This window comes from Anser brachyrhynchus (genome assembly GCF_964034855.1).
Source record: "Anser brachyrhynchus genome assembly, chromosome: 4".
Classification (NCBI taxonomy): domain Eukaryota; kingdom Metazoa; phylum Chordata; class Aves; order Anseriformes; family Anatidae; genus Anser; species Anser brachyrhynchus.
Genome location: NC_137698.1, coordinates 33,236,581 through 33,248,075, shown reverse-complemented (window position 1 = coordinate 33,248,075; position 11,495 = coordinate 33,236,581). Strand labels below are relative to the sequence as shown.

The following is an 11,495-nucleotide window of genomic DNA, read 5'->3' as shown; positions in this document are numbered from 1 at the left end:
TTGGGTTACAAACAGTAAATGTTTCTTTAAGGTAGTGAAGCAACAGCTGTATTTCTGGCTTCCTTACTGGGAGTTAGTGGCTTAGGTAATTGGGTTCATTGCTATTTGGAGCATAATCAGCAAGTATTCATCCTCTGTACAGCCAGCATATAAAATTTGCAAGAGCTGCACACAGTGCATACTCAATCAGTGTAAATCATTTAGCAGCCAGCATAATGGACGTCTGGCTATTGGACTAAAAAATCCACTTGGTAATACAGGCAGATGAGTCATGAACAAGTTTTCCATTTATATATAAATGATGATATCCACAAGAGACTGAAAGCTGAACAGACTAGCTTCCCAGCCAGTAGAAGGGAAGATGAAGTACTGTTGAAGGAGTTTTTTTAATATTTTGAATACCTTCCTTCAGTGCGAAGATAGCATTTTGCTGCAGCTAATAATTATTATGGACATAACCCAGTTCTAATCACTTGAGGGACAGGGTAATTCTGTTCCTTCCGCTGAGGGCTCATGCTGGTGGTGAATGTGTGTGAACAAATCTGTCTTTAAAGTAAGCATGGACTTTGGACCAGGGTTTTAATGGCTGCAGAATCCTCCCTGCCGGAATCGGAAGCTAGGGAATCTTCTCTGAGCGTGAGCAGCAGTGTGCAGTTGTTGTGGAAGTCAGCCTCAGCTAATAATTCAGCAGAGATTTCCTGGGATTAAGCTCTCAGAGTCCGGCCCTCATTTAGACCACTGACATCAGAGTAGGAGTGTGTTGGCTGAGTATCAGCAGCTGCAAGGAATGCGGATGATGAGCTTTCTCCTCACAGATGGATGTCAAATCCCTAAACCTTTTCACTCAGTTAATATGTATTTGCCAGTCAGCAAATACGATGTGCGGCAAAGGATAGATTTGAGCACAATTTCTTTCCTTTCTTGAATGGCGTTTGTGAAACAGGATAGGAAACATTGCCCCTCTCCATTGCAAGCATCTTCATTTGCTTTTCGATCTCAAAACATTATAAATCAGCAAGAAATCTTACAATTTCTTATTTGAAATGAGAAATAGCCCTTCTTAAGAAAAGAATCATGCAGAACTGTAGGGGTTGGAAGGGACCTCAAGAGATCATTGAGTCCAACCCCCCGCCAAAGCAGAACTCCCTTCCCTGTTAATCATCTTACCTGGGTTTTGCTTAGATTCTCACAAAACTTTATTCTCTTTATGTTCTTTTATCTACTCTCTTGTGCTTGTCTTGTTTGTTCACTTGTGCCATAAATTAAATGCTCACATCTTTGTGAGCATGACCTTTAGATGCCTTGTTGCAGAGGAAAACGTGCTGTGGGCCAAACTCACTGATTTTTATTGTTTGCCTGGGTTGCCTCGTGGAGCAGCATTTGGCCCCTCAGGTGTAAAAGAAATGGTTAATTTTGGTATGACAGCTTATTTGCAGGTGTTTTTTTGTGTGTGTGTATTTTACTTTCTGGGATACTGTGGTAACTTTAAGACAAACAAACAAACAAAAAAAACAAAACATTGTGATCAGAGGTTTTGAGTTACCTTTTAAGAGCCTGGAAAATTCTAAAAGTAGATCAGTTTCATTAAGATGAGAGAAGATGTTCTCTTGTACTTCAGGCTGAATGGAGTGGTATGTCACACTTGTTTTCAGTCCAGGATCTCAAAGTGCTCTATCATGATAGAGTGTTAGTGCGCAATGTTGCTTGGGGAGAGGAATCCTGCGCCCACAGAAAAATGCAGTCATGAAAAGCTGTCTATATAATACTGCCACACATGGATAAAGCACTTTACAGACAAAGATCTGGTTTTGCACACTCACGACTCTCCCTCCAAGTAAAACAAAGGATAGCAATTCTTCATGGATGTAAGAGGAAGAGGAGGAATAGAAGGATGTGGATTATAGGTCAAGGCTGTAACATTCGGTAAATAAGAATGTGAGAACCAACTCTAGGCCACGGGTTCTTTTCATACGATTTCTTTCCTTCCTGACTTGCAGATGGATCTCTCTACACACACATCTATTTCTTTCTTTGTCTTTCTCTTCTGCCTCGAAGCCCTTGTCACAGGTCAGGATAGTGTGAAGCTACCCGCTGTAGAGAAGCAGGGGAAAAGGTTTTGTCTGAAAGGGCTGACAAGTGATTTGTGTGAATGAATCTCAGTGAATTCAGTTGTTCTTCAGTGCTAGTGGAAATAATTTGTTGTTTACATGGACAGAGTTGAGGCAACAGTGAGACTAAAATCTGCACTTTGAAAATATGTAAGGCTTGTCCCTGTGACATGACGTATATCTAGATGCTAAGAAAAGTGATCCTGGGGTATTTCTGGGTACTGGCCTAGGCTGGTTGCAGAAGCAATTCATTCTAAGGTGACTGATATCTTTGCCCTGCCTTGCTTTGTGCTACAGCTTCAAAGCACTGAATGACAACAAACCTGAAAGTTGTCTTAGGGAGCTAATGAAATTAAAAAAAAAAAAAAAAAATCCACTGAAAATGGAGAAAAATGTCTCTGGTTAGGTAATTGCTAGGTTAACAACCTGGCAATGTTTCCTCATTCTCTTTCTAGGTGTGTACCAAGAAAAAAGGCAAACTTTTTTTTTTTTTCCAGAAAAGTAATTTTGCAGTAAAACAAACAAATGGATCTGCTGAGGAATTTCTCCCCAAACTTCAGTAGTGACAGAAAGCATGGAAGTGTAATTGATGAACCATCGTGCAGATGTTTACAGAGCTGTTAAGATTTATGTCTGAAGATTGCTCAACCCTGAAGCTGCAGTGCTCTTGTGAGGAAGAAGCTGACAGGTCAGTGGGAGATAACCTTCTCAATTTCTTTTCCTGTCAGTGTAAGCTGGTTTCAGACCTAAGAATAAACTGCAAATTACCCAGCTGCAATTCTTGGGTGGTACAGTATTCAATTAAAATGAACTGGGCCATTTTTTTTTCTACATTTCGTTTGTAGGAAGTAACGTGGACAAATCTGAGTGGACTGACAGAGGAATAAAAAATCATTGTGCAATAAATGACATAAATCCTGAGATACACTATTTAAATGTTCATTCAAAAGTTTTGGTGCTGAGCAATTACCACGTTCATGTTGATTAATTTGATGTTTTGAGCCTGTGCTTGAGAATCCTGGCAGCACTGTGAGGGACTTGGGTCTCTAAAGATAAGAGTAGTCAGCATGTGCTTTCAAGTATTACTCATTACAGCTAAGGGATGTTTATGGCTTTTCTCCTCTGAAGACAGTGAAAATTGTCAAGGAACAATTGATATGGAGCATTTAAATAACGTAATAGAGTAAAAGACTGTTTTACTTTCTGTCAATGTGGGAAAAAGTAGCAGGGAAGAAAAGAGGATACTGTATTTCTACAATACTAGTGAGAGACAGCTGATAAGGTCTCAGTGTTTTAAAGTAGTCAGGTGCTGAATACGTACTAGCTAAGTAAAGAAAAAGTCTGAGATACTATCTGTGCTGGAGAAGAAAATTAAGCAACTATTAAATTTAACTACAGTGCATTTCCGCAAGGTAGGTGTCTTACCTACTAAATCACTGTAATTCTTGACATATAACATTGTACTGAAGAAAATAATCTGTGATTATAAAGGGGTTTGGAGGCTATAAACATTGTGGGAAGCCAAACTGTTAGGATACATTTTTTTTCACGTGGTTTAACCTGCTACCCTATGGGCTTCCTGTCACAGAGACTGGGGTAGGCCAGACTCTCACACTGAGTGGACCACCTGAAATGTGCCCTGGTCTTGTACGTTCCTCCGCTAAGTTATCTTATAGCTCTTTGTTTCCAGGCCTTTCCCTTCCTTGGTGAGAGCAAGTTTGTGAAGTTGCTTAAAGGTGGATGGAAAATTTCTCAATGTTATGCCATCACCCCCAGAAGATTTTCATGACATGGCCATCTTGTAGCATTTTGTCCCTTCTCTACTGTTTTTAAAGGTCCTTTAGCCAATATATTAATCAAGTAAATGTTTTGACACCCAGATCAGGTTACAGGATTCATAAATTATCAGACGACAGGTCTAAATCTGTCTGAAAAGGTCACTGAGATCAGTTGTGAAGATGAAGCAAAATATATTACACAGTACAAGCCAAAACAAGAAACGATGCAGAGAGATTGAGACTCTTAATCAGTAAAGAAACTGTACATGGCACGTGTGAGAGGACTTGCTGGAAAAGCAGCAGTGTGCAAATGCTTTTTTCCTTGCCTGCAGTTGGTAACTTTTGACTCAAATCTTCGGGGGCTTGAATGTCCTAGAGATGAGAAGGTTGAAGGATCTTAATCTTTAGCTTTTTTATGATTGCTTGTAAGTGATGTGTCTTTGCAGGTCCCTCATAATAGCATGCTGTTTTTTTTTTTACATTGCACAGCTGGTGGGGTGTGGCCAGCTCTGCTTAGTTTTTGGCCAAATGTGGCTGCTCAGATTATCTAGGGAATGGACTACTGAATGGAGCTTGTCTTCTGTGTGAAAAACAGTGGGTTGCCTTTTGGTGTTTGTAACATGTTCTGTTAAATTCAAAGGCAGAAGTTAGAGAAAAATGTGGCAGAAGGCTCAGCAATGAAGCTTCACTGTTGCAGGATTTGCACAGGCAGGTAGTTCTGTCTGCATGGATCAGACTATGTGCATAGGTAACTTTTGGCCTTTTTATAGGCAGTGTTACCCTCTTTATCTTTTCTGTTTCTTTTATTTTGTTTATTGCCTGCTTATGTTTCCCACTTGTTAAAGAATGCAGATTGCTTGAACCAAGAACTATGTCTTGGCTTGTTTTTACAAGATATCTGGCATATGGACTAATTAACAATCAAATTTATAAGTCAAATAGGAAAAATCCTACTGCCATAAAGACATGATGCAAATGTTAATAGCTCTTTTTCCAAAAGCAGTGTTGTTATCGGCCCTAACAGGGAGTAGATCTCATTTGGGATAATACCAGTGGGTTACTCAGACTTGAGAAGAATTATGAAAGGGAGACTTAAGAATTCAGCTTATTAGGGTCAATGTTATGCCTGATAAAGGACCAGAGTCCATTAAAGTTAGGCATTGCACATGTGGCCCTTCAGGGCAGAGACCAGAATTACAGAATGGTTTAGGTAGGAAGGGACCCCTAGAGGTCATCTTGTCTAACCCTTGTGTTCAGGCAGGGCTACTTAGGGCAGGTTGCTCAGGACTGTGTCCAGACAGACTCTGAATATCTATGAGGAGGGAGACTACACAATGCCTTTGTGCAACCTGTGTCTGTTGCCTTCACAGATTTTTTTTCGAAATGTTAGTGCTTGTGCCCTGGCCTCTTGTCCTGTCACGGGACACCGCTGAAAAGAGCCTGGATCTGTCTCCTGTGCACCCTCCCTTAAAGAATTTGTACACATTGATGAGATTCCCCTGGAGCTTTCTCTTCTCTAGGCAGAACAGTCCCACCTCTCTCAGCCTTTCTGAGATGCTGCACTCCTTTTATCATCGTCACAGCCTTTCACCAGACTCTAACACGTGCCCAGAAATGGACAGTCCAAGGTGTGGCCTCACCAATGCTAAGCAGTGGAGAAGGATCACCTCCCTCAACTTGCTGGCAATGCTCCTCCTAATGCAGCTCAGAATACCATTGGCCTTCTTTGCTCCAAGGGCACACCACTGGTTTATGTTCAACTTCTTCACCAGGAGAAGAGCAGAGCCCACCTAAACAAGATGATGTGTTCTGGGTTGGGAATCCCAGAACAAATTCAAAAGAGCCATCAGAGCCTTCCCTTAATGCCCTTCTTGTTGTTTAGTGTTATTTCTGGCAGATCGAGTTTGGAGGATGTTAAGCTGCTGGAGACTTCAGAGTGCAAGAGAGCAATTTTTTCAATTTAGAGAGGTACGCTGCCTATGCAATGGGAGTTTAAAAAAATGACTTGCAACCTCCACCTGAAGCTGGCAACAAGCCAACAAGTTGTCAGGACTGCTTGCAGTCAAACCAAAGGGTTAAATAAAACTTTGCATGTGGATGTGACTTCTAACTCAATGTTGTTGTGGATCATATCTTTCCAGTTACTCTGTTATCTGATAGCTGTTGCAGGAAGGAATAACTTCAAAACCTTTGTGCCCACTCAGTGAGTATATTAGGCAAGCTTGTGATATATTTTATTCACTAATAAAATAGGCTGTTTTTTTTCTTTTCTTTTTTTTTTCTTTTTCTGTCCCTAGGACATGGGGAAAAACCTGCTGCTGAATTCTGTGGAAGATGTTCCTCATGTTCTTCATATGGATGACTGCAGCAGGGATAGTCTCATCAGCGCTACACATTTCTCTGATCCTTGTGCTGGGCTGACTGTAGGTCAGCAAGTCTGTTTTCCTGGATGTATCATTGCAACACGTAAATAGGTGTGTATGACAGGAGTCTAAAGAATGCTGCAAATGAAAGATATTTTTGCCTGAGCTGCTGATGCAGATACTTCAGTATGGTAAATGGCTGAATTGTAAACCTGCTGGGGCAAAGAATGTTTTCTTGTGCGAGAGACTGCAATACTCAACAGGACTACAGTGCTTTGAAGAGGAGCAACGTATAGCATGCAGTTTGGCTGCTCCTGCAGTAGTGCCACACATGGAATTAGGATTTGATGATAAAGGGGAAGACGTGGAGAAAGCATTACTGGCTTACTTTAGACCTGACCTAGTTTAGCTACTGATGATGTTGATTAAATAGGAGAAAAATGCATGCAGAAATATTTCTCCCTCTGTATCTCTCTCTGTATGTATTGTATAAAACACTAGGTATATTTCTTTAGGCTTTTAAAAATTCTCTACAGCAGTGTCTCCTCTGTAGGCAGGTAGGATTATGCATTAAGAAAGAATTAATCCCTCATTGTGAAACACACAGGCTCAGCATTTACCATGGCTTTGATTTAAGAATGGGATACAGACTTTGTGGTGTCTCAGTCAATGAAAGGCAGATTCTTGGCAGGACCTTCTTCCATTTGTTTCTGTGAGTGAAACAGTTAATATATCAGCCATGCACCACTGCTGGATTAACAATCACACCCCCAAATGCTAATAAGTGTTCTCACTCTTCCTTCCTAAGATTACCCTTAAATCCTATCAAAGGACAAGATGCCTTTTGCTTTGCCTGGCATTAGCACCCTAGTGACCTACAGCCAAAGTCAATAGTCAGTAAACTAACTGGCTGACATGGTGAAAGAACAGAGTGCCTTAATCAGACCAACTGTTTCTTAAAATGGTTGTAGTTTCTCCTGAGGATGCTTCCACTTGTTATTTTTTTTTTTCTGTTTTCTTGTTTGTTATCCACCTCAGCCAGCCTGGCCTCATAAACTGAGTCTGAACAGGAGGAAGTTTGCCACAATGAATCACTCAACACTTTCATGTGGGGTCACACAGGCTGGGGAAGTTTTGTAAAGCTGAAGACTGTGAAGCAGGTGGAATCAGGAAAATGAGGAAAAGGTAAGTTCTTCACATGCTCATTTGTTTTACTAACAAGAAAAAATGAACTTACCTACCTCTTGTCTGTAGCTGAATATTGTCTGTAAAACTGCCTGTTCCTCTTGGTCTAAAAGCAGAGAAATGGCACTGGAGACAGATCACAAACTGATGAGAGAATTCATGCTCTGAGCTCTCCTTGTCTACGGTTTCAAAGGACAGCTGCTTAAAGTTGGATGTGGGGTATACAAAATATTAAAACACTTTCTGGCTTTGCAGTGTTCACTGTTGAAATGGCAGCAAGGACTCCTGGCTTTACCTTATAACTACTTTGTTTTTTGTTTATTGGGGGGGGGGGGGGAAGGGTAAGATTACATCTAAGTAATCTCGTCTTTCTTTTAGTGAGTAGATTTTTAAAAATAATTGGGTTAGAAACTTTCTATGATTCTATGAAACCTACAATATAAATACACTGAAATTTTGTATAGTAAGTTACATACTTGCAATTTCATTATGTTCTACTGCATAGCAGATTCACATTAATGTATCTGTTATATATTTGAGTTATAACCTTACATATTTTTATGCTAATCTATTGTTAGATTTAAGGGATGGCATGCAGATTTGAAATCTTCTTAGTATATAGACAAAGATAACAGAATGTAATCCAAAAGGTTTAAACAGTGTTTTAGCTTAATCTTGAATGCACAACCAATGATACATAATTGTGGTAGCGGCTTTTCTGGGTGCTCCCCAATGAATATGTAACCACATTACTTTCATGGAGTACTACTTTCTAAGAGAATCAGCACAGTTATATTTTGGAGTGAACTGTTAGATGGATAAATGGGCTAGCATTAAAATCATGACTCTTGTGTTTCTTTCAAAATAAGGCATCAAACTGTTTCATTCAGAACTATTATTTCCTTGAATCACGGAATGAGGTCTTCACCTAAATTTTAATTTATAAAGTTTCTATTTTCTAGAGACTGCAAACAAAAATGATGGAGGGGAATGTGGGTGGGGAAAGTGAGTAAACACCAGTGGGGCTGAACAAATAAGAGGTTAGAAGTTTGAGGATAGAATCGAGAAGTAGGAGGAGAAATTATTTGGGTTGAATGGAAAAACGTATGTGTAGGGAGAGCTTCTCCTCAAATGTGGTTAATAAAATTTTGCTCACTTTATAAAACACATGGAGGAAAAGCGGTGCAAGTACAATTATGATTACATAGCAGCTGCTTGGGAAATGGTGTAACTATTTTAGATGAAACATGATTAAGATAATGGAAGGGCCTTAGGACTTTACATTGATGGTTTCCAGTCCTGCACTAAAGCTATAAAACTTTGTGGTGTTCAGGGGCTTTGATATTTTTTCCCTCAAAAGCCTAAAACTACTTAGCATATTTTAAAACAAAAAAGTTACCAAAAAAAAGATACAATTACCTTGCAATGGCCTTTTTAACATGTAAAAATTACATATGTTGTCTGAACTCTTGCATCTTAACTTCTCATAAGCATGTCAAGCTACTGTGATGTGAGGAAAAGTTTTTCAGAGAACAAAGGGCTGTAAGCCCTGAGGTTACTAGGAAAATCTGAATTCATTTTCTGCTTTACCACAGGGTTTTCTGTCACCTTGGGAAAGATGATTCGATCTGAAGGTCTCTCAGATCCTAGGCTTCATCTCTGCACAGGGACATCACAATGAAGAGTCCATGAGGGACAGTCAGGTGTTTCAGTATTGTTCTTATGGGAACCATGTAAGTACCTACAATAGTTACTCCCCTTTCCCCACAACAGACCCCACTCTGAGGAAGGTGGTTTCGTATCTGAATAGATGTCATATTTTGTCACTGTGGGTAGGCCCCAAGGCCAATATTTAGTGGGCAACAGGATATCAGGTGTCCACAAAGAACCAAATGTGAAATGCTGAGCCATACTGCTAATGTGGAGAAAGATGCAATGCTTCCATCTTGTGACGTACGATGAGTACTCATTACTTGTCTTCATCCTCCTCAGCACAGCCTCAGGACACCAGAATCCTGAGCCGTGACTAGGTTTCAGAGGTGCTGAAGTAATGCAAGCACTACTGCTACCAATAACTAGCTCGATTTTGTTCTAATAGCAGTCTTCTCTGCAAAACCACAAACCCAAGTTAATTGCACTTGTTGTTAATAATTGTTAATAAGTGCACTATTGTTAATAATCAGGGGAATATGGAATTGTTACAATAATTAGACCAGGGCAGCAGCCTCAGCCCAGAAAAACAACTTTGCATACAACTGTGCTGGAGAAAGCTCAGTCCATCTCATTAGGACCAAATATTAATATTATAGCCAGCTCCAGAACTGGCTTTTAAGAACTTAAGTTATTTGCTACTGTTGTCTAAAGAGCTGCACTGCCAGTGCTTGATATTATCTCCTTTTCTTCTCTTGCCCAACTGAGCTGAGACCAGCAGCTCCAAGCTAATTGTGACTCTGCCCCTTGCATGTGCCATGGCCTGGCAAGTCAGAGGTTGAAAACCTCCTTCCGTGCTCTTGAGAGAATGTCCCTTCTAATGTGTGCTTGCACACTGATTTATTTGGATCATCGTGGGTAAAGGAAAATGTATGCGTACCTGCCAAATAAAATACATATGTATGTTTGTTTGGGGATAGTAGTTACATTTTTATTAATGGCACATTTGAGTTCTTGAAGTTCTCTGTGACTAATGGGTATCTTATGTCCCAATAACATTTTTTAGCTCTATCTGCAGAAGTTGATTTTCCAGTTTTTCTCATTCAACTCTTAGGAGTACTGACCTGACAGCTTTGCTCTGCCAAGTGACAGAAATGCCTGATTTTGCACCTGCTGCTCCCTTGCCTGGTTACAAACTAGTCTGCATATGACTGCTATCATACTGCTTTAAGCCATAGTTGGTGACGCCTTACAGGGCTGAGGTTAGGCTTTTGAAGCAAATAAAAAAAAATGTAGTGACCCAGGCTGCATCAGTCAGAATGGAAATCTTTAACTGCATTTGTTTTAAAGATCAGTGCAAGATTAGTATTGGTGGAATGTTTCAGTCCCCAATTTCTTAGAACTCCCAAGAGCAGGTTGCATCCACACTGGTATTTTCTTTGTCTCAAAAATCTTTGAGGCAACAATTCTTGGGCCTTAATGTTAGTCAGTCCTCACTAGGGGAGGGCAGCAACAGCCCCTGTCCTGAATAGATGCTAACTTAAAATAAATAAGTGCTGCCCCACTGCCCACAGAAACAATTTACTATTTGATAGTGATAGCAGCAGAGGAAGGTGATGTAAGACTGAAGAGAAAATAGACTGAAAGAAAGAGAAGAAATGGCTAGTCAACCATATGAAAGGTGGGGAAGGGTGCCTGAGGGAGAGAAGTAAGCAACATGGACATATTTCTTGTAAAATGTGATACACTGGATTAAAGAAACCCTAGGAAAGTAGTAGTTAGAAAATGTAAAACATGGTCACATGCAGTAAATATGAGTATAGAAGAGAGAGGGCCTGAGAGGAAAAAGAGCAGAAAAAAGAACATGAAATTAAAGGTCTTTCTGAGCTGACAGAAGAAAGGCCTTAGAGCAGAAAAATGCAAAACTGTAAAGAATTGAGGATTATGACAAGCCTGAGGCAAAACACAAGCCCTGGCAGCAAGGGAAAGGGAGCTCTTTGGAAGAAGAAAAAAGTAGGTTTTCAAATAAAATGCAAAGTACATACGCTTAGAATTAACTTTAACTCTTGTTCTTTTGAGCGTTGTTGATTAAGTATTACGCTAAAATACTTGCATTTTCTTTTCCTGGGCAGAAAAATCACTGAAATTTCAAGTACTATTTTTTCAAACACCTTTTCTGCAAAAGGTCTCACTTTCATTGTCACCACTGTATAGTATGCTGAATGACCCCCTTAACCTACCACCTAAGGACTTGAATTTTTAGCAGACCTAGCTTCCTCGGTATGGATACTCCTGCATCACATCAGAGAGGAGAGATGCCTCTGATGGCTTAAGCCAGGGTGAATGTATTTCTTGTGACCTGTGGCTGAAGTAACACAAGGCTTGGTGTGACCTGCACATGTCTGAGTAAT

General features: G+C 40.1%; 1 protein-coding gene across 1 annotated transcript in view; it reads left to right on the top strand.

Moving 5' to 3' along the window:
* Positions 1–2,605: 2,605 nt before the first annotated feature.
* TRIM2 (tripartite motif containing 2) overlaps positions 2,606–11,495 on the top strand; it is a 116,062-nt gene continuing 107,172 nt past the window's right edge. The window contains exons 1-4 of the mRNA XM_080591928.1: positions 2,606–2,796; positions 6,184–6,360; positions 7,288–7,434; positions 9,030–9,167. The gene's annotated coding sequence lies outside the window, so the exon portion shown is untranslated. The remainder of the gene's footprint in view (positions 2,797–6,183; positions 6,361–7,287; positions 7,435–9,029; positions 9,168–11,495) is intronic.